Here is a 23,238-nt window from a genome sequence, read left to right as displayed (position 1 = left end):
GCTGGGAAGGCGGCATGTGACGCCTGTCCCCAGGAAACCCCGACCACCCAACCAAGCCCGGACCTGTGGCAGATTTTGACCCCACGCACGTGGATCTCCACTTGTTTTGAGCTCTTTCGCTCCAAAAACATATGTTGGAGATTGCTGCTCGTTAAAATTCGCATGCGTCTCTCAGGGACTTTTTTTTTTTCCCTGTGGATGTTCCATGAGAGAGCCACGCTTTTCTCTGGAGATGCCAGGCAGGTGCTTCAGTTGGCAGTGCTGGCTACGCCATACAAATTGCAAAGCGCCGCTCTGTCGCTGGCTCGTTGGTCTAGGGGTATGATTCTCGCTTAGGGTGCGAGAGGTCCTGGGTTCAAATCCTGGACGAGCCCCACTCTTTCTCTGCGGGGGAACCAGAGTGCTCATCTCCTTTTGCCCTCCCCCTGTTAGCTAAACCGCTCCGTGTGCTGCTTGTGGCCGAGCCTACAAAGGTGAGAGAATCGACGCTTCTGCACAGCACGCACCAAACATTGGCTCGTTGGTCTAGGGTTATGATTCTCGCTTTGGGTGCGAGAGGTCCCGGGTTCAAATCCCGGACGAGCCCTCGCTGGTGTGTGCCTCGTGTGCCCCTCTCTCCACACGTGGCAGTGCGCTTTTGCAATGGTCTTGCTCGAGGGCACTCCAATCCGTGTCACGTACCCACGGGTGCTTCTCAACAAGGGTCTTGCTCGTTTCCGCCGCCTCGCAGCCTTTTTTGCAAATGGGACTTGATGATCGCGCCGAGGAAGCTCTTTCTTTGCTCGTGGTGGACTGCCATGGCTCGACTTCTCCAGGAAGGTGCGAGGCGTCTTTGGCTGGCTGGCCTTTTCACCGCTCTGTTCCTCTTCTCTTTCTGTCGTGCGGCCACGCTCGACTCCTCCTGCCTCTTTGGACTCCAGTGTCAGATCTTGTTTTTGCTGCAGCCTGTGCCAAATGGTGGTGCTGAGCCAGGTGCCTCGCAGCCCTTGCCTCCGTCGCTGGCTCGTTGGTCTAGGGGTATGATTCTCGCTTTGGGTGTGAGAGGTCCCGGGTTCAAATCCCGGACAAGCCCATGCTTGTGGAAATCATTGTTTCAGGTCTGTTGCATGCTGGGCTTCCTCCCGCAGGCTCATCTGTTGCATGGATTTTCTTGCAACTAACTGCTGTGAAGGCGGCATGTGACGCCCGTCCCCAGGAAACCCTACCACCCAACCAAGCCAGGACCTGTGGCAGATTTTGACCCCACGCACGCGGATCTCCACTTGTTTTGAGCTCTTTCGCTCCAAAAACATATGTTGGAGATTGCTGCTCGTTAAAATTTGCATGCGTCTCTCAGGGACTTTTTTTTTTCCCTGTGGATGTTCTATGAGAGAGCCACGCTTTTCTCTGGAGATGCCAGGCAGGTGCTTCAGTTGGCAGTGCTGGCTACGCCATACAAATCGCAAAGTGCCGCTCTGTCGCTGGCTCGTTGGTCTAGGGGTATGATTCTCGCTTAGGGTGCGAGAGGTCCCGGGTTCAAATCCTGGACGAGCCCCACTCTATCTCTGCGGGGGAACCAGAGTGCTCATCTTCTTTTGCCCTCCCCCTGTTAGCTAAACCGCTCCGTGTGCTGCTTGTGGCCGAGCCTACAAAGGTGAGAGAATCGACGCTTCTGCACGGCACGCACTAAACGTTGGCTCGTTGGTCTAGGGGTATGATTCTTGCTTCGGGTGCGAGAGGTCCCGGGTTCAAATCCCGGACGAGCCCTCGCTGGTGTGTGCCTCGTGTGCCCCTCTCTCCACACGTGGCAGTGCGCTTTTGCAATGGTCTTGCTCGAGGGCACTCCAATCCGTGTCACGTACCCACGGGTGCTTCTCAACAAGGGTCTTGCTTGTTTCCGCCGCCTCGCAGCCTTTTTTGCGAATGGGACTTGATGACCGCTCCGAGGAAGCTCTTTCTTTGCTCGTGGTGGACTGCCATGGCTCGACTTCTCCAGTAAGGTGCGAGGTGTCTTTGGCTGGCTGGCCTTTTCACCGCTCTGTTTCTCTTCTCTTTCTGTCACGCGGGCACGCTCGACTCCTCCTGCCTCTTTGGACTCCAGTGTCAGATCTTGTTTTTGCTGCAGCCTGTGCCAAATGGTGGTGCTGAGCCAGGTGCCTCGCTGCCCTTGCCTCCATCGCTGGTTCGTTGGTCTAGGGGTATGATTCTCTCTTTGGGTGCGAGAGGTCCCTGGTTTAAATCCTGGGTTTTTTCCTGCGGATGTTCCATGAGAGAGCCAAGCTTTTCTCTGGAGATGCCAGGCAGGTGCTTCAGTTGGCAGTGCTGACTACGCCATACAAATTGCAAAGTGCCACTCTGTAGCCGGCTCATTGGTCTATGGGTATGATTTTCGCATAGGGTGCGAGAGGTCCCAGGTAGTGATGGGAAAGCATTAAAATGCTCGGGTGCTCGTTGCTCGGGTTGAGCAAATTGGAATATTTGGGTACTTGGCCAGAACAACCAGCCCAATGTAAGTCTATGGGAGACCCGAGTATTTTTACAGCGATCCCCCGGGGGTCCTTTTAAGGTCTAAAAATGTCTGAAAATGATGCAAACACTGCTCCAATGACACAGGGACATCATGGGGATCGCCCCTGGAAGCATTCCTGACTCCTAGTTCACAGCTTTAATCATTTTTTTCTGAGATTTATGCCATTTTTCCCGGTGCCACAAAAAACACATGAAAACGAAACCAAAATGGGTTTTGCTTGGAAACATCTCAAGGTACATCCTTTGCAGGTTAATGACTTGCCTGTAAGGCCAAATATGTAACCCAAGACCGAAAATTTCCTCTCCCATTTAGGCTTAGTTCAGACGCTGCGTTTTTGAAGCGTTTTTGAAGTTTAACATTGCTTTCATCCACTATAATTGCATTCAGTGGGAAATGTCATTGTAACATTTAACACCCCTAGGTGGCCATGTGGTGTGTGACACATAAGAAGATCCATCTTGTTTCATGTACGAAGGAGCGACTCTTAAAATCACAGAGCCTATTTTTACTGGTGCATCAGGCGGCATTAATCTTCTTAAAGGGCCATTTTGAAGCAGTGGGTCTCCTAAGCTGTTGTAGCCTATGCTGTGAGTGGATGGGTTGCCAAAAATTACAACGCACCACAATACCCCTTACACAAGATGTCCAGGAGGGCCTCCTGAAAAAATGTTGCATTAAATGCAAGGCCTGCCCTGCTACCAATTCATATGCCCCCCCCCCTTACACCTTGGAGCCTACATACTGTATGGGCCCATGAAAATCCACTTCACAATATGCATTTTGTGCTCCATACTCCTTTGTTTTATACATTGGCAGGAAGGCGAATCCTGCTGCATAGTCATATACACCCGATTAGGCCTTGGAACCCACATACTGGATGGGCCCATGAAAATCCACTTCACAATATGCATTTTGTGCTCCATACTCATTTGTTTTATACATTGGCAGGAAGGCGAACCCTGCTGCATAGTCATATGCACCCGATTAGGCCTTGGAACCCACATACTGGATGGGCCCATGAAAATCCACTTCACAATATGCATTTTGTGCTCTATACTCATTTGTTTTATACATTGGCAGGAAGGTGAACCCTGCTGCATAGTCATATGCACCCGATTAGGCCTTGGAACCCACATACTGGATGGGCCCATGAAAATCCACTTCACAATATGCATTTTGTGCTCCCTACTCATTTGTTTTATACTTTTGGCAGGAAGGAGAGCCCTGCTGCATAGTCATATGCACCCCATTTAGGCCTTGGAACCCACATACTGGATGGGCCCATGAAAATCTACTTCACAATATGCATTTTGTGCTCCATACTCCTTTGTTTTATACATTGGCAGGAAGGTGAGCCCTGCTGCATAGTCAGTCATATGCACCCCATTAGACCTTGGAACCCACATACTGTATGGGCCCATGAAAATCCACTTCACAATATGCATTTTGTGCTCCATGCTCATTTGTTTTATACATTGGCAGGAAGGCGAGCCCTGCTGCATAGTCATATGCACCCCATTAGGCCTTGGAACCCACATACTGGATGGGCCCAGGAAAATTCACTCATATTTTTTAATGGTATGATGGATCCCTCTTTGCACAATTATTTACAGGAGAATTTGGCAATTTGTTTTACATGTTTTTAACACTAAGATTCAGATACGGCTTTAAAAAAGGCTAATACTTGCAATACAAGGCAATTTTATTGCAAACTACAAAATTCAAGCAATAGTATGATTGAATAGTGTGAGTGCGTACACTTTTGTATGTGTTAACATACACAGGTTAATAAGTACATATAAGGATTAAATATAGTGATTCCGTATATATGAAGATTAACTACATACAGTATACTTAGAACATCACCAAGAGGCTTTTAAACATCATCCGTCTGGAATATCAGAGACGCAACACCAAGACAGAGAACCCCTGGGAGATTACTTACACTGCATGGGCGTCCCCAATTATGCATGTATCAGCACACTGTACAGGTACCCCAGTTTTGGCATCTGTCTTAGTCATGTTTCTCTGGTCTTATATAGTGAATAACACTATGTAGTAACTCTAGTTTCACCCACACCTTCAAGTGGCCACTTTTCAAGGTTGGTGAAACTAAGATATCATGGAGTCATCAGACAAGGGGCCATAAACCCATAGAAAATAAAAGCCACAAGGATTTAGATCAAACAACCACCGGCATAGTTTCAGTAAACCATAATGTTTTACAATGACAAACAGCAAACATATAGAGGCTTAGAACTGTTTGTGAAGTGAATAAACAAAAATTTATCAAGATTGTGTCACTATGAGCATTGTCTGTCACATCTCTAAATGTTTTACAAGAAATGCAGCTATGTGATTGTCTGAATGCATTCAGTATACAGTATTTCAATCTTGTTTACAAATCGCCATTTGTATATTCTCCATTTGTACATTTGAGGCAAATTTAAGGCTCACAGGGTGAGAAACTAAATTAGTGGACAAAGCTATATTTCTAATGAACTACTGAGGCAAAGTAACAGCATAGCTTTATCAAATTTATATGAAGTGTATTGTATCCAATGTTAGCAACCAGGCAACACAAAAAGGAGCTTTTCAAGTGAGCTCTTTAAGGTACACAAATGTTATGAAGTGTTTGCCAACATAGATGTGGTTTCACCAATGTAGGGTACCTTTTTGTAAAAATAGACTAGTGCCATCACAGCAGCCCCCATTGACCAAACTTCACCTGCCTATAACAGTACAAAGCATGTTCACCCTGGTGATCTAGTGGCAGTTAAACAAGAGACATTGCAGGAGACAGAGCTAAGAAGTAGGCCCAATGGAATGCCATGCCCAATTCCCCAATGTGGGCTCCTTTTTGGACTGATTAAAATAGTGCCATCACAGCCCCCTAGCCCTAAATGCCCCGTACAGACCACGTTCACCCTGATAACCTACTGGCAGGAACAGGACACATTGCAGGAGATCGAGTTAAGAAGTAGGCCCAAAGTAATGTCATGCCCAATTCCCCAATGTGTTGTCCTTTCTGGACTTAAAAATATAGTGCCATCACAGCCCACTTGCCAAAAATTCACTGGCCTATAACAGTACAGACCACGTTCACCCTGGTGATCTAGTGGCAGTTAAACAAGAGACATTGTAGGAGACAGAGTTAAGAAGTAGGCCCAATGGAATGCCATGCCCAATTTCCCAATGTGGGGTCCTTTTTGGACTGATTAAAATTGTGCCGTCACAGCCCCCTAGCCCTAAATGCACCGTACAGACCACGTTCACCCTTGTGATCTACTGGCAGGAACTGGACAGATTGCAGGAGACAGTTAAGAAGTAGGCCCAATGTAGTGTAATGCCCAATTCCCCAATGTGGGGTCCTGTTTTTACAAAATAAAATAGTGCCTTCACAGCCCCCGTGCCCAAAAATCACCATCCTATAACAGTACTGAGCATGTGCACCCTGGTCATCTAGTGGCAGTTAAAGGACACATTGCAGGAGACAGACTTAAGAAGTAGGCCCAATGTAATGTAGTGCCCAATTGCCCAATGTGGGGTCCTGTTTTTACAAAATGAAATAGTGCATTCACAGCCCCCGTGCCCAAAAATTACTGGCCTATAACAGTACAGAGCACGTTCACTCTGGTCATCTAGTGGTTCTGGATGATGAGGTTGAGGATAAGGAGGTGGAGAGCAATAAACAGACCAAATGTGGAAGCGTATACCCATGTGTGGTTGTGAAGAGGTGCATGAGAATACACCTCCCCAAAAGAGAGAATGTATTTGAGGTTATGTTTCACTGTTTTCACTTGGTGGTGTACAGAAGTCTTTCCCAATCCAGGCCTTGTTCATTTTTATAAGAGTCAGCCTGTCAGAATTTTCAGTTGACAGGCGGATGCGCTTATCTGTTATAATTCCACCAGCGGCACTGAAAACCCTCTCTGACGGAACGCTAGCAGCAGGACAGGCCAGGACCTCCAAGGCATAGAGACCCAGTTCATGCCACGTGTCCAGCTTAGATACTCAATAATTAAAAGGCACAGAGGAATCACGGAGGATGTTTGTACGATCTGCAAGGTACTCCCTCACCATCTTCACAAACATTGCACTTCTTGTGACAGCACCCCTTGCCTCTGTGCTGCCACGATGGGAGGGTCTGAGAAAACTGTCCCAGAACTTGGCCATTGTTCCCCTGCCTGAGCTGGATTGTACTTCTGTCTCTCTCGCTTTGAGTCCTTGGTTGTACAACAAACTGACGTCTGCTGCCAGCGTTCTCACGTGGGAATTTTCTACGTAATTACGCTATATGCAGCACAACATAAAGTCAGCCATGCGTGCCAGACTGCTAACAGGCAAGACTTCCGTGTCCTCACCAATGAGACGACAGACCATGCTGTCCTCCTCCTCCCTGTCCTCAGGCCATCCCCGCTGAACAGAAGCTAATACAGATGTGTTTGTAGTACCGTCTATAGCGCATGAAAGTAGCTCCTGTTCTTCCTCCCCGTTGCTCATTGCCTACCAATCCACGTTGAGAAGACATGAGGCTGGGCTGAGTGTAATCCCCCTGTATGTTTCCTTGCTCCATGTCCTCGTGCTCCACCTGCAATGCATCCTCTTTGATTGTGAACAGAGTTTTTCAGAATGCTGAGAAGCGGGATGGTGATGCTAATTATGGCATCATCGCCGCTCACCCTCTTGGTGAAGTCCTCAAAGTTTTGGAGGATGTCTGACATCCATGTCCACTCCTGAGGTCTTATGTGTGGAGTCTGACCTGAAATTCAACGGCCTTGTTGATGTTGGTAGTCAACAACGGCCCTCTTCTGCTCACAAATCCTTTCCAACATATGCAGCGTAGAGTTCCAGCGCGTGGGGACATCACACAACATTCGGTGAGCTGGAAGCTGAAAACACTGCTGAAGCACAGCAAGGGCGGCTGAAGCTGTAGATGACTTTCTAAAATGGGCAGACAGATGGAGTACTTTTGCTAGCAGATCCGGCAGCTCCGGGTAGCTTTTCAGAAAACGTTGAACCATGAGGTTAAGTACATGGGCCAAGCAAGGTACGGGTGTGAGCTCACCTTGCCTCAGAGCTGTCACCAGGTTACGGCCATTGTCACACACGACCATGCCTGGCTGTAGGTTCAGCAGTGTCATCCAAACATCTGACTGCTCTTTCAGCGCTGTCCACAACTCTTCTACATTGTGCAGTTTGTCACCTATGCATATTAGCTTCAGCATAGCCTGTTGCCGCTTGGCTGAGGCAGTGCCGCAGTGCTTCCAGCTTCTGACTGATGTGTTGATTTCAGAGATGGAGGATGAAGACGAGCAGGAGGAGGCACCGGAGCTGTAGACTGTGGGGGCAACCCTGATTGACGTAGGGCCAGCAATTCTCGGCGTGGGGAGGATGTGTTCCATCCCAAGGTCCGACTGGGTCCTGGCTTCCACTATATTAACCCAGTGTGCCATCATTGAGATGTACCGTCCCTGCCCACAAGCACTTGTCCACGTGTCCGTGGTTAGGTGGACTTTCCCGGTAACAGCATTGTTGAGGGCACGGGTAATGTTGTGGGACACATGCTGGTGTAATTCTGGTACGGCACACCGGGAGAAATAGTGACGACTGGGGACCGAGTGCCTTGGGACAGCCGCCGCCATCAGGTTGCGAAAAGCTTCTGTCTCAACAAGCCTAAAAGGCAGCATTTCTAGCGCAAGCAGAAGAGAAATATTAGAAATGAGGACTGTGGCTTGTGGGGCGTTGGCTGGGTGTTTCCGCTTGCGTTCCAAAGACTGGGTTATAGACAACTGAACGCTGTGCTGGGACAAGGATGTGGACGCGCTTGCTGATGGTGCTGCTTGACTGTGGGCCACAACAGGTGCAGGGCTAGAGGCATCTTCACATGCACGGTGTACTGGGGATTGGCTTCTACGCAAAACAGTTGAAGAAGCAGTGGTGTGACCAGCAGGCAGTGGTCCTGGAGCCTGAGGTTCGGCCCACAAAGTCGGGTGCTTTGCTTGCATGTGCCTGATCATGCTGGTGGTGGTCAGGCAAGTTGTTTTGCTACCCCTGCTGATGCGGGCATGGCAGGTGCTGCAAATGACCTGTTTGGGGTTATCTGTCTTTAAAAAGTAGCCAGACTCGGGAAGATCTCACAGGTGGAATGGTAACGTCACTCATGTTGGTGTTACGGGGAACAGATGCACGCTTTCTGTCTGTGGCCACCACACTGCTTCTTCCTGCCTGTTGGAAGGATATGCCTCCTTCCCCATTTATGCTGCTGTCCTCACTATGTATGTCCTTCTGCCAGGTTGGGTCAGTCACTATGTCATCCACTACCTCGTTTTCCACATCCACACCCTGCTCCTCCTCCTGACTTTCTGGCAATTGTGCCTCATCATCGTCCACCTCTTGTGACACATTCCCACTATCGCCTTCATGTGACCGTGGTTGGTCAAAGCTTTGGGCAGCTCTACATGCGATCTCATCTTTCCCCACTTCAAGTTGACCAGCAGAGATTTCTGAATCTTGAAATGGAAAACTGAACAGCTCTTCAGAGTGTCCAAGTGTGGGATTAGTTGTCTCAGGGCACTCGGCATGGTGGGAGGAAGGAGGATCAGGGTGAGGAATATCCGGGCCACACTCACGGCTACTCAGACTTGACCGTGTGGAAGACAAGGTGGTGGTGGTGGCTAAGTGACTGTTTCACACTGCTCTGGCTTCAATAGTGGTGTGCTGTGGTCCCCTAGAAACTGGGACAGGAAGAACGAGCAAGAAGATGTGGGTCTTTGTTGTTGCCCACAACCTCGTCCTCTGGATGCACCATCAGCATCACGTCCACTTCCCCATCCCTAGCCTTAACCATTTTAAATGGACTACTGCACTATTTCAAATGCTCAACACAAATGTCTTTATTAGTAGCGAAATAATATGTGATCAGTATGCCTGAAAATCTACGATTTTTCAAACCCAAACACCAGGCAGGCCTCAGCCTGACCTAACAGACTGTATTAATTTTTTTTTTTTTTAAAGTTAATTTATGCGAAATAGCGCTGTATAGAATTTGAGTATCACACAGCCAAAAAATAAGTACACCGGCCTCCAATGCCCAAATTTAGAGCACAAAGATATATGACGGCTGTAACGGAAATAACACACTGGCAAATCTGTGGCCTTTCATTTTTTTTATGCTAAATAGCGCTGTATAGAATTTGAGTATCACACAGCCAAAAAATAAGTACACCGGCCTCCACTGACCAAACTTGGAGCACGCAGATATATGAGGCCTTTTTGGTGAATTTAAAACACAAAAAAAAAAGTGGCACAAGGGTAGCACACACAACTATGCTACGTATGCCTGACAAACTATCACTTTTCAACAGGCCTCAGTCTGACAGAACAAACTGTATATTTTCTTTTTTTTTTTGGGGGGGGGGGGGGGGGTTGTAGAAAAAAAAAAAATTGGTATATAGACAGTAAATAAGCTGCAGCAGCAGGCAGTTACAGAGCTTTCGGAAGGATGCAGTGGGACCAATGGATGCACATACAGTGCCTGCAGGCCTTGCACTGATGTGGATGTGCTGTGCCTCGCCTACCTAGCTCTGCAATATCGGGACCCACGAATTAGCCCTAAAAAGGATTTTTGGTTTCTCAAGAGTTGCGGATGTAAGATTTGCAGACCTACACTAACTCTAAGGCTGGTTTCACACTTGCGTTTTAAAAAAAAACGCTGCAGATCAAAACGCATGTGGTGAAAAAACGCATGTAAACGCATGCAAACGCTGCGTTTTTTAGACGCATGCGTTTTTGCGGCAAAAAAAAAAAAGTGGCAAAACACGGCGTTTTTCCGCGTTTACATGCGATTTTTCCCGCGTTTGCGTTTTTTGAAACGCATGCTGAGAAGTGTGTGACAGCTGCCAATCATCAAAATCAACTAGAAAACCCACTATTAATAGAAAGGGTTAGGGTTAGGATCCCTAGGGTTAGGGGTAGCTTTTTATTAGAATGTCCTGGTCACCAGGTCACTGATAAGCCACCCCCCACCATCAAGGTGATAAAGGGATCCAAACCCTAAACCTCACCCTAACCCTACCCCTAACCCTAACCATAGGGATCCAAACCCTAACCCTACCCCTAACCATAACCCTAGGGATCCTAACCCTAACCGTTACCCTAGGGATCCTAAACCTAACCCTAACCCTAAGGGTTAGGATCCTAACCCTAACCCTAAGGGTTAGGATCCCTAGGGTTACTAGGGATCCTAACCTTAGGGTTAGGATCCCTAGTAACCCAAGGGTTAGGGTTTTATTGTGTTTTTCTATAGAAACGCATGCGTTTAAAAACGCATGCAAACGCATGCGTTTACATAGACAGCAATGCATTTTTTTGCCGCGAATAAACGCATGCATGCAATCACTGCACAACCACAACAAAGATGGATGCAGCGTTTCATGGCCTGGCAGACAATCCCTGCACCGTAATTGGGTCTCTAAAGTCCACCAAAAACACGGGGTGGAGACTGCAGTTACCGCCGAATAATCCTAGAAATGCTCGCTGCTCGGCGAGTACCCCGATACTCGGGCGAGTAACGAGTAGTGGCGAGCACATTCGCTCATCACTATACAAGACCTAACCGTCCCGATTATGGATGTGCGCATTCATCACAAAAAGTAGCAAAAACAGATATATGGATGCTACTAAATATAAACAAGTATATAGACAGTATTAATGTCCAGGTAAGCATTCTGATAGCAACAGAATATTCACAATGTCTTATAATATTGCGTTGGCCATGAAAAAAACGTGAGTGATGATATCCCACCAAGCTTTAATTGAAATTAAAATGGACTGGAATGCAGGTATCCATAAAGATCCCAGGAGTTCTTTAGAAGTTTAGTGGACCAAATATATGCAGATAGCTCCTAATGCAATAAATCACCAAAATCCAGGTTTAAACCTTCAAGGAAAATATTTCCATCCGTCCACATAAAATGGTGATCCCGAGAGGTCAAATATTCTAAAAAAGTATTTATTTTATATTTGAATGCGTGGGAACTGGTATATCATATACAGCAATGTGTACAAGGCAGAATTTCTGATGCAGAGAAAGATGTCACAAATACAGATGAATATAGCCTTCCCAATGGATGTCCAAAAATCCAATGGTCAATCCAACACTATAAAAAAAGTAATAGAACAGTTAAAAATAATAAAAACACATAATTTCCATATCACAAGGGAGCGTAGCTCAGGACTTCATTGAAGCCTTTCGGGTGAACCGTCTGTAATTTCCATATCCATTTTATCTCCGAGACAACATCTTTTTAACCCCTTCACCCCCAAGGGTGGTTTGCACGTTAATGCCGGATCCCGGTGATTCTGACACTGTTTTCTCGTGACATATTGTACTTCATGATAGTGGTAAAATTTCTTTGATATTACCTGCGTTTATTTGTGAAAAAAATGAAAATTTTGAAAATTTCGCAATTTTCCAACTTTGAATTTTTATGCAATTAAATCACAGTGATATGTCACACAAAATACTTAAGTAACATTTCCCACATGTCTACTTTACATCAGCACAATTTTGGAACCAAAATTTTTTTTGTTAGGGAGTTATAAGGGTTAAAAGTTGACCAGCAATTTCTCATTTTTACAACACCATTTTTTTTTTTTTAGGGACCACATCTCATTTGAAGTCATTTTGAGGGGTCTATATGATAGAAAATACCCAAGTGTGACACCATTCTAAAAACTGCACCCCTCAAGGTGCTCAAAACCACATTCAAGAAGTTTATTAACCCTTCAGGTGTTTCACAGGAATTTTTGGAATGTTTAAATAAAAATGAACATTTAACTTTTTTTTTTTTTTTACACAAAATTTACTTCAGCTCCAATTTGTTTTATTTTACCAAGGGTAACAGGAGAAAATGGACCCCAAAAGATGTTGTACAATTTGTCCTGAGTACGCCGATACCCCATATGTGGGGGTAAACCACTGTTTGGGCGCATGACAGAGCTCGGAAGCGAAGGAGCGCCATTTGACTTTTCAATGCAAAATTGACAGGAATTGAAATGGGACGCCATGTTGCGTTTGGAGAGCCACTAATGTGCCTAAACATTGAAACCCCCACAAGTGACACCATTTTGGAAAGTAGACCCCCTAAGGAACTTATCTAGAGGTGTAGTGAGCACTTTGACCCACCAAGTGCTTCACAGAAGTTTATAATGCAGAGCCGTAAAAATAAAACAAAAAATTTTTCCCACAAAAATTATTTTTTAGCCCCCAGTTTTGTATTTTCCCGAGGGTAACAGGAGAAATTGGACCCCAAAAGTTGTTGTACAATTTGTCCTGAGTATGCTGATACCCCATATGTGGTGGGGAACCACTGTTTGGGCGCATGGGAGGGCTCGGAAGGGATGGAGCGCCATTTGGAATGCAGACTTAGATGGAATGGTCTGCAGGCGTCACATTGCGTTTGCAGATGCCCCTAATGTACCTAAACAGTAAAAAAAAAAAACACAAGTGACACCATTTTGGAAAGTAGACCCCCTAAGGAACTCATCTAGATGTGTTGTGAGAGCTTTGAACCCCCAAGTGTTTCACTACAGTTTATAACGCAGAGCCGTGCAAATAAAAAATATTTTCCACAAAAATAATTTTTTAGCCCCGTTTTGTATTTTCCCAAGGGTAACAGGAGAAATTGGACCCCACAAGTTGTTCTCCAATGTGTTCCGAGTACGCTGATACCCCATATGTTGGGGTAAACCCCTGTTTGGGCGCACGGGAGAGCTCGGAAGGGATGGAGCACTGTTTTACTTTTTCAATGCAGAATTGGCTGAAATTGAGATCGGATGCCATGTCGCGTTTGGAGAGCCCCTGATGTGCCTAAACAGTGGAAACCTCCCAATTATAACTGAAACCCTAATCCAAACACACCCCTAACCCTAATCCCAATGGTAACCCTAACCACACCTCTAACCCAGACACACCCCTAACCCTAATCCCAACCCTATTCCCAACCGTAAATGTAATCCAAACCCTAACCCTAACTTTAGCCCCAACCCTAACTGTAACCTTAACCCTAGGCCCAACCCTAGCCCCAAGCCTAACCCTAGCCCCAACCCTAGCCCTAACCCTAATGGAAAAATGGAAATAAATAAATTTTTTAAATTATTCCCTAATTGAGCGGGTGATGAAGGGGGGTTTGATTTACTTTTATAGCGGGTTTTTTAGCGGATTTTTATGATTGGCAGCCGTCACACACTGAAAGACGCTTTTTATTGCAAAAAATATTTTTTGCGTTACCACATTTTGAGAGCTATAATTTTTCCATATTTGAGTCCACAAAGTCATGTGAGGTCTTGTTTTTTGCGGGACGAGTTGACGTTTTTATTGGTAACATGTTCGGGCACGGGAGATTTTTTATTCCGATTTTTGTGAGGCAGAATGACCAAAAACCAGCTATTCATGAATTTCTTTTGGGGGAGGCGTTTATACCGTTCCGCGTTTGGTAAAATGGATAAAGCAGTTTTATTCTTCGGGTCAGTACGATTACAGCGATACCTCATTGATATCATTTTTTTAATGTTTTGGCGCTTTTATACGATAAAAACTATTTTATAGAAAAAATAATTATTTTGGCATCGCTTTATTCTGAGGACTATAACTTTTTTATTTTTTCGCTGATGATGCTGTATGGCGGCTCGTTTTTTGCGGGACAAGATGACGTTTGCAGCGGTACCATGGTTATTTATATCCGTCTTTTTGATTGCGTGTTATTCCACTTTTTGTTTGGCGGTATGAGAATAAAGCGTTGTTTTTTTACTCTTTTTTTTTACGGTGTTCACTGAAGGGGTTAACTAGTGATATAGTTTTATAGGTGGGGTCGTTACGGACGCGGCGATACTAAATATGTGTACTTTTATTGTTTGATTTTTTTTATTTAGATATAGAAATGTATTTATGGGAATAATATATATATTTTTTCCTTTATTTAGGATTTTTTTTCTTTTTTACAGATGTGGGAATTTTTTTTTTTTACTTTTTTACTTTGTCCCAGGGGGGGACATCACAGATCGGTGACCTGACAGTTTGCACAGCACTCTGTCAGATCACCGATCTGACATACAACATTACCAGCGCATGCACGGCACCCGAAAGTAATCCCTGCAGGATCCGGATGCAGCCCCGCGGCCATTTTGGTTCCGGGGCCTGCAGGGATAGGAGGTAAGAGACCCTCGCAGCAACGCGATCACATCGCGTTGCTCCGGGGGTCTCAGGGAAGCACGCAGGGAGCCCCCTCCCTGCGCGATGCTTCCCTGTACTGCCGGCACACCGCGATCAAACATGATGTGTGCCGGGGGTTAATGTGCCGGGGGTGGTCCGTGACCGCTCCTGGCACATAGTGCCGGATGTCAGCTGCGGTAGGCCGTGAGCGCGGCCGATCGTGCTGGACATACTATTCCGTCCTTGGGAATTAGGGCCCACCCCATATGGACGGAATAGTATGTCCAATGGCAGAAAGGGGTTAATGTCAACTCCTCGATGGTTCATCAAGACACAATCAATTCCAATTACCTTTAGAAGTTTATAGTTGCATTTGTGCGTGGTTTTAAAATGCCTTGGAATTGACTTCAAGGAGGTCAAATCAACAGCCTTCTCCGCATTGATAATATCCAAAATGTGTTCACGTATTCGGATAGGTAGTTTTCTAGTGGTCAGTCCTACACTGATAAGATCACAAGGGCATGTTGCATAGTAGATGACACCTTCCGTATTACAAGTGATGTGTCTAATTATTTTGAATTCTTTGGTTCCATCACTAGAGTGAAACGTAGTATCCCTTCTCATATTCGGACAGGCGATGCAAGACCCACATGAAAAAAAAAAAAAAGGATCTGGGTCCTCCAGAACCAAATATATCTTGGGGTTTAGTCCCCATATAATTGCTCTTGACCAGATGATCCCTTAAATTTTTAGCCCTCATATACGTAGTGGAGGGTTGCCCAGAGATATATTGTTGTAGAACCCCATCAGACGTTAGTAAGGGCCAAAATTTCGAGAGGGCATGTCTCATATTAGAGCAGTGTTCATTAAATTGGCAGATAAATCTCACCTGATCATTTTCAACTTTCCTTACACGAGGTTGAAGTAGATCTCTTCTTTCTGTATTCATAACTCTTCTAAGGCCTTTTCTATACCTACTATATCCTCTGTCCAAAAATCTTCGGGATAGTTCCTGTGACTGCTAAAAGAATTATCATCAGAGCAATTACGCCTCAATCTTAAAAATTATTCCATGGGAATATTTTCTTTCAGATGTTTGGGATGTGCCGAGGAATCATGCAGCAATGAATTAACTGGTTAGCTGTATGTTGTACTCATTTTTATTGAGTTCAAGGATAAACTCTTCCAAATTACATTCCGAACCCTGCCGCAGTAGGACATCGTCGATGTATCTGGTCCAAATCAACACCTTATCAGCATGCTTGACAGGATTGGTCATAAAGCATTCCCACTCCCACAGCACCAGGAAAAGGTTAGCATAGGAGGGCATGAAAGCAGCTCCCATGGCCGTTCCCTGCAGCTGCAGGTAGGGGGCGCACTTAAAGAGGAAGAAATTGTGTTTTGAGACAGAAATCTAAGGCCATGATGAGAAACTCTCAGTGGGGCATCCATACTGCTATTGGAAGGAAAAAACGAGACTGCTTTGATGCCATCTGAGTGTCTGATGGAAGTATACAAAGCTTCTACAATGTAGGGAGGTCATACAGGCACGTGGAGGCCACAACACACTACTGAGCATAATTTCCTTGTCTTAAGGCATTTCCATTGAAGTTGGATCAGCCTGTAACTTCATTTTCAACTTTCATTTTGAGCATCATTCCAACTCCAGACCCCCGTGGGATATTAGTTGTGATTTACGTTGATCCTTTTTAGGCTTTATTGTTCTATTGTTCTCAACACATTCCACTATGTTTATGAATAAAGATTTACAACCGGAATACTTCATTCATAGGATGTGGGATTTTAGTGTTCCCTTTATTTTTTTGGAGCAGTGTAAATGTACCTTATTTAAAGGGGTTATCCAGGCTTGAGGCTCAAGTCTGCTCCATGTAACGGTGTATGCATTGTCAGGATTCTCTATGAGCAGGCCAGTGTGTGACCGCAAGTACGTGAATTGCATTCCTTGGACCAGTTTGGCTAGACGTGTCCGGCCTCGTTTAATACACTTGCATTAATCGAGGCTATGCCCATCTAGTGGGTATGTGGTCAGGAGTACACAAATCACATACCTGCGTCACACAACTGCTTGCTCACTCCTGGAGAATTGCGCACATAGCGCTGTGTGAGGGTTCACATATAGAATTCTGTGTCACAGAGTGACTACAGACTGCATTCCCAACTCTGAAAAACCCCCTTCACTTGGATTGAAATATATAGGGCTTCATGCACATGTGGATCTGTGCACTCTACATGTCACATTTCTATGAAGCCCAATATCTTGCCCTATTCTTACCTGGAGCATGCCTTTAATAATAGTGGGGGTGTACTGAGGCTGGAGTGCTCACTGTGACAAGTCAGGAATGTGAGAGTCCAGGGCAGCGTGCAGTGGTCATTTGACCTGCATCTCTACCCAGTTCAGATGCACACAGTAATGTTCAGGACCTTGAACACCACCCTCCACTCCACCCTCCTCGGATGTTCTTATGCTGGCAGCACCATGGCCGCTCAGCCCCCCTGAAACCTTATGCTTGCTGCAGTCAATGGCGCTCCGCTTCCTCTCCGCCCTCCTCAAACTCCTCACTACACGATGAATTGCTACCGGACCTGCTGTCATGATAATGTAAAAAATGCCATGGTCTGATTTTTCAGAAGGTGCCATGGTTCCAGACACACGCTATGGGCTCTGACCAACCCCCCCCCCCCCCCCCTCCTCTCTGCCTGCCATCACAGGCTGGAATTCTAAGCCACTCTTCCTCCCTCCCCCCTGCTATGCAGCTGTTATGTGAGACCAGCGTTCCAGCGACGTTCACTGAGGAGTTTTATGGCTTTAAACTGCAAGTACAAGTAGAAGCACATGGAAAAAAAAAATAAGGTTCCTGTGTCCTTGCAAATGTAAATAACACACTACCGTTCAAAATTTTGTGTTTTCCATGAAAACTCATACTTTTATCAAAGGAGTTGCCAAATGAATTTTAAATCTAGCCCAGACATTGACAAAGTTTGAAAAAAAAAAAAAGGATTTTTATTTTAAATAATTTTCTCCTTCAAACGTTGCTTTCGTCAAAGAACGCTCCCTTTGCAGCAATTCCAGCATTACAGACCTTTGGCATTCTAGCAGTTAATTTGCTGAGGTCATCTGGAGAAATTTCACTCCATGCTTCCAGAAGCCCCTCCCACAAGTTGGTTTGGCTTGATGGGCACTTTCTGCTTACCATATGGCCAAGCTGCTCCCACAACAGCTCAATGGGGTTGAGATCTGGTGACTGCGCTGGCCACTCCATTACAGATAGAATACCAGTTGCCTGCTTTTTCCCTAAATAGTTCTTGCATAATTTGGAGGTGTGCTTTGGATCATTGTCCTGTTGTAGGATGAAATTGGCTCCAATCAAGCGCTGTCCACAGGGTATGGCGTTGCAAAATTGAGTGATAGCCTTCCTTATTCAAAATCCCTTTTACCTTGTACAAATCTCCCACTTTACCAACACCAAAGCAACCCCAGACCATCACATTACCTCCTCCATGCTTGTCAGATGTAAAAAAAACACTCTTCCAGCATTTTTTCAGTTGTTCTGCGTCTCACAAAGGTTCTTCTGTGATACCAACACCACAAACTTGGATTCGTCTGTCCATAACACTTTTTTCCAATCTTCCTCTGTCCAATGCCTGTGTTCTTTTGCCCATATTAATCTTTTCCTTAAATTAGCCAGTCACAGATATGGCTTTTTCTTTGCCACTCTGCCCTGAAGGCCAGCATCCCGAAGTCTTCACTGTAGACGTTGACACTTGCGTTTTGCATGTACAATTTAACGAAGCTGCCAGTTGAGGACCTGTGAGGTGTCGATTTCTCAAACTACAGACCCTAATGTACTTGTCTTGTTGCTCAGTTGTGCAGCGAGGCCTCCCACTTCTCTTTACACTCTGGTAAGAGCCTGTTTGTGCTCTCCTCTGAAGGGAACAGTACACAACATTGCAGGAAATCCTCACTTTCTTGGCAATTTCTCGCATGGAATAGCCTTCATTTCTAAGAACAAGAATAGACTGTCGAGTTTCACATGAAAGTTCTTTTTTTCTGGCTATTTTGAGAGTTTAATGGAACCAACATATGTAATACTCCAGATTCTCAACTACCTCAAAGAAAGGTCAGGTTTATAGGTTCTCTAATCAGCCAAACTGTTTTCAGCTGTGCTAACATACTTGCACAAGGGTATTCTAACCATCCATTAGCCTTCTTACACAGTTAGCAAACACAAAGTACCATAAGAACAGTGGAGGGTATGAAGATATTGCATTACAAACCAGATGTTTGCAGCTAGAATAGTCATTTACCACATTAAACAGTCGTCTTTTTTCTAGATTAAATAATCCTAGTTTTGCTAATTACTCTGGGTATTGTAGTTACCCCATCCCCTACTGATGTCAGGCTACATCACCACCGATGCTCACACAATCCAGGACCTCTACTTCCCGCATCTCCTGTCACCACTCCCAACCCAACAACTCCTGTCACTGCTCGGCTCACACTGCAGGCCTCACAAACATGGTGCCGATCTCCTTCCACAGCTGTGACCTGGTCAGATCAGGTGGTGTGCCCAAGTCACAGCAGGAGGTAGTCGCAGTGTAGTAGATGCGGTAAGACTGTGACCACAAACTCCTATGTACAAGGGCTGCTGTATTTGAGGTGTGTCAAGACACACCAGCAAATAAAAATGGTACCTCCCAGTGGCTGTAGGGAAAAAAAAACAAACTAAAAAAAAAAAAAAAGTGAATTTAATTTTGTATTAAAAATTATATAATCAATAATACAAAAATAATAACTGCAGCACCTTCCCTTTACGTAAAGTCAAATGAAGCAAGGAAAAAAAAATTCTGTGCCTGCTCTAATACCCATCTTTGCTTCATTCCCCTATGGCCAGCTCTCTCTTTGCTAGTCTGTGCAAGGCTACTATAGTAAGCCAGCACCTCGGATTTCTTCACCCAAGGCTAGCACAGGCAGCTATGCACTGCCTTAATATTCATAAAAGTAGTGCACTCTGCCACTACTAGCCTACTAGAAGTAAAGCCAAAACCAGTTTCATCAATTTCCTTGGATTAAAAAAAAACAAAAAAAACCCACATCGTATCAAACAGTCCATGAGAAACAGGTAGCACCATGCATTAAAAGACGCATGCGGCAGACCCGCGGAAACGGACATGCGGTGCGTCTTTTAAGAACGCAGCATGTCCTTACAATGCAGAAACAACGCAAGGACAACGCAGGTGACCTGCCAGTGACCTCAGGTGCAGATTTGGTTAGGATTTTACCTGCATAAAATCCTGACCAAATCCTGAACGTGGACACATACCCTTAAGGCCCCGTCTCACATAGCGATTTACCAACGATCACGACCAGCGATACGACCTGGCCGTGATCGTTGGTAAGTCGTTGTGTGGTCGCTGGGGAGCTGTCACACAGACAGCTCTCTCCAGCGACCAACGATCAGGGGAACGACTTCGGCATCGTTGAAACTGCCTTCAACGATGCCGAAGTCCCCCTGCAGCACCCGGGTAACCAGGTTAAACATCGGGTTACTAAGCGCAGGGCCGCGCTTAGTAACCCGATGTTTACCCTGGTTACCAAAAAAAAAACAGTACATACTCGCCTTCTGATGTCCGTCAGGTCCCTTGCCGTCTGCTTCCTGCTCTGACAGTGCCGCCGTACAGTGAGAGCAGAGCGCAGCGGTGACGTCACTGCTGTGCTGTGCTCTCACTGTACGGCAGTCAGTCAGAGCAGGAAGCAGACGGCAAGGGACCTGACGGACATCAGATGGTGAGTATGTACGTTTTTTTTTTTTTTTACATTTACGCTGGTAACCAGGGTAAACATCGGGTTACTAAGCGCGGCCCTGCGCTTAGTAACCCGATGTTTACCCTGGTTACCAGTGAAGACATCGCTGGATCGGTGTCACACACACCGATTCAGCGATGTCAGCGGGACCTCAACGACCAAAAAAAGGTCCAGGCCATTCCGACACGACCAGCAATCTCACAGCAGGGGCCTGATCGCTGGTACGTGTCACACATAGCGAGATCGCTACTGAGGTCGCTGTTGCGTCACAAAACTTGTGACTCAGCAGCGATCTCGCTATGTGAGACGGGGCCTTTAGGCTCATTTTTCAGTCTGTTTAAGCCAGTTGTCTAATCTTTCCATAATACGAATGGACTCGTACATTGAAGAGCTGAAAGTTACATAGGCGAGTTTGTGATACCTTATGTAGTCTTCAGACGTCAATTAAAATTTCCACTTGTTCAATTATTTCAAAGAGTGCAGAAATTCCCCACGTGTTGTGTGCTACTGCTGGAACAGATTTTCATTATAAATCGTTACTTTGTTTTCGTGTTGCCATATTCGGAGGCATAGCTTTTTTTTCATCCAATAATGGTCCTGTGTGGGAGTAAACCTTTACTCGTGTTTGTCTCTTTGGGGAGTAATTCAAAAAGGTGAAAAAGAAAAGAAATACTTAAAGAATTGTGACACATTTTCTTTACACTTGTATTTATGTGAGAACAAATTTATTTGTAACATTTCAAAATTAAGTTTTAATATTTATTTTTATTATTAGTTAAGTCACTGGGGGCTACCATTTTTTTTTTATAGTGTTAGAGTACGACCCTTACAGCAAATATGACAGACAACATAGGAGGCTACAGTTGCCATCCAACCCCATCTCATATATGGAGTCCACATCAGCTGTGATCTGTACATGTACACTTCACAGCTGTATGTGGAGCCTGGCATCAATGGATTGTAGCAGAGCGCTGTGTTAGGCTAGCATTTCTCTCTGTCACCGCTGCTTGTCGTCATCAGCACACAACTACCAGATCATCGCTGGCTGCAGAGCTCGGATTACAGATCCAGGCACAGCGACTGCAGCAGTGACCTCATGCAGAAGCGAGTACCAGTCACTTGATGAAGTCACAGCCTTGGTGATCAGACCTGCACTCGCCACCCACCAGTGATCACAGGGCAGCAGTGGACATTGATATGGCTACTTCACTGAGATCACTGTAAATACAGCCAACCACACGCCCTTTGCCCCTCACCACTAACACAATTGCTGATAATGAAGCAAGAGGCATTAGTAAGTGATGTTCGGAGTCAAACAGTCACAGCAACAGCTTTTCCAAGGATCCAGTTTTCCCAGAAACAGAACAAGAACGTAGTAAAATAATAAAATAAGTGAGGAATTTTTGCCTCTGCCAACCCCCCCCCCCCCCACACACACACACACACTTCCCCGAATAAATGAAACATTTACACTTGTTTGACTTTTTTGATGCATTCCCTTTAATTAATTCTGGAACATTATACTTTTTGATGATTAATTATTGTGCAAGCTACTAGAGTGTGAGCGAGCGTGTGTGTGTGTGTGTGTGTGTGTGTGTGTGTGTGTGTGTGTGTGTGTGTGTGTGTGTGTGTGTGTGTAACTTTTTTATTTTTCCTTTTTTGTCCCATTAGGAGACTTGACTAACCATAATCCTGTTGAGAGTAGGAAGATTTAAGATCTTGGGGCTTTTAATTGGTCTCTGGCTGCCATGAAAATAAATCGGCATCTTGTGATTGTGTTGCAGACTTCTCGAACAGCATGGTCGCTATTAATGGAAAAGGATGTATTAAACGGATGGGATCAAACCCATCTATTCTGCCAGATACTGCAGCAGTGAGATCTGAAATATATAGTTACAGCTTCATCCTCACCCTGTAAGTGTATAACGTGTGGTATTAAACCTGTAGCGTATACTCCTATTTCGGTGCTGGATAGTGAAGTCCTAGTAAAATATATATGTATATAAAATAGTAAATAGATTTAATTAATATAGTACATTTGGAAATAAGCAACATGGTAAGGCACAAACTGTAGGATGGAAGACCAACAAACAAGAGGGTAGATAGAACTACCATACAGTGAAATGCATTTTCCCTAAACCCATCTAGATGTCCCATATCACATATTTGAAAACTTTCTAAGTGCTTGCACCACCCCTAGCTGCCATAATCAAACACTTATGTAATATTAAGTTTAATATTGCTGCTAAGTCTACATGAAGTTGTATACCGAGCATTCCCATTAGGCTCAAGGATAAAACAAACATTTCTACAATTCTATCAGAAAAGAAACATCCATGAGAGAATTCTTGAAACAGATCTCAACTACATTCTAGTGCTGAGAAACCATCAAACCACAGTGAAAGCTATCACCTTTTCTCTGACATATCTGTGTGTCAAGGTCCGATCTGAGATTACCTTGTTTGGTGGATGGGCTCACAATTTTTGGCCAAATCTTGTGCTAAGCATCTCATGTGTTTTTTCATAGATTTCACAAGCCATTATGCTATTCACATTTCATGTATCGCACATTTCCTTGCTTTAGTACAGTAAAATTGAGTGCAGCCATTGATCTATTTGCTATATAAGTCTTTATTGGTTATGCACCAGTTCAGACTAGATTGGATATATAGGAAAACTGACTGAACAGCA

At 45.0% G+C, this 23,238-nt stretch overlaps 5 non-coding genes across 5 annotated transcripts; all 5 read left to right on the top strand.

The window, feature by feature from the left end:
• Window positions 1–302: 302 nt before the first annotated feature.
• On the top strand, window positions 303–374 carry TRNAP-AGG (transfer RNA proline (anticodon AGG)). The gene has a single exon. It is a non-coding gene; the product is annotated as a tRNA-Pro (tRNA).
• A 140-nt stretch (window positions 375–514) lies between these two features.
• TRNAP-UGG (transfer RNA proline (anticodon UGG)) lies at window positions 515–586 on the top strand. The gene has a single exon. It is a non-coding gene; the product is annotated as a tRNA-Pro (tRNA).
• Window positions 587–1,000: 414 nt separating this feature from the next.
• On the top strand, window positions 1,001–1,072 carry TRNAP-UGG (transfer RNA proline (anticodon UGG)). Its single transcript has one exon. It is a non-coding gene; the product is annotated as a tRNA-Pro (tRNA).
• Window positions 1,073–1,462: 390 nt separating this feature from the next.
• On the top strand, window positions 1,463–1,534 carry TRNAP-AGG (transfer RNA proline (anticodon AGG)). The gene has a single exon. It is a non-coding gene; the product is annotated as a tRNA-Pro (tRNA).
• A 140-nt stretch (window positions 1,535–1,674) lies between these two features.
• TRNAP-CGG (transfer RNA proline (anticodon CGG)) lies at window positions 1,675–1,746 on the top strand. Its single transcript has one exon. It is a non-coding gene; the product is annotated as a tRNA-Pro (tRNA).
• The last annotated feature ends 21,492 nt before the right edge of the window (window positions 1,747–23,238 follow it).

The sequence above is a fragment of the Ranitomeya variabilis genome, chromosome 4 (genome assembly GCF_051348905.1).
Source record: "Ranitomeya variabilis isolate aRanVar5 chromosome 4, aRanVar5.hap1, whole genome shotgun sequence".
NCBI lineage: Eukaryota > Metazoa > Chordata > Amphibia > Anura > Dendrobatidae > Ranitomeya > Ranitomeya variabilis.
The sequence above is the reverse complement of the archived record's forward strand: the minus strand, read 5'-3'. Positions and strand labels throughout refer to the sequence as shown.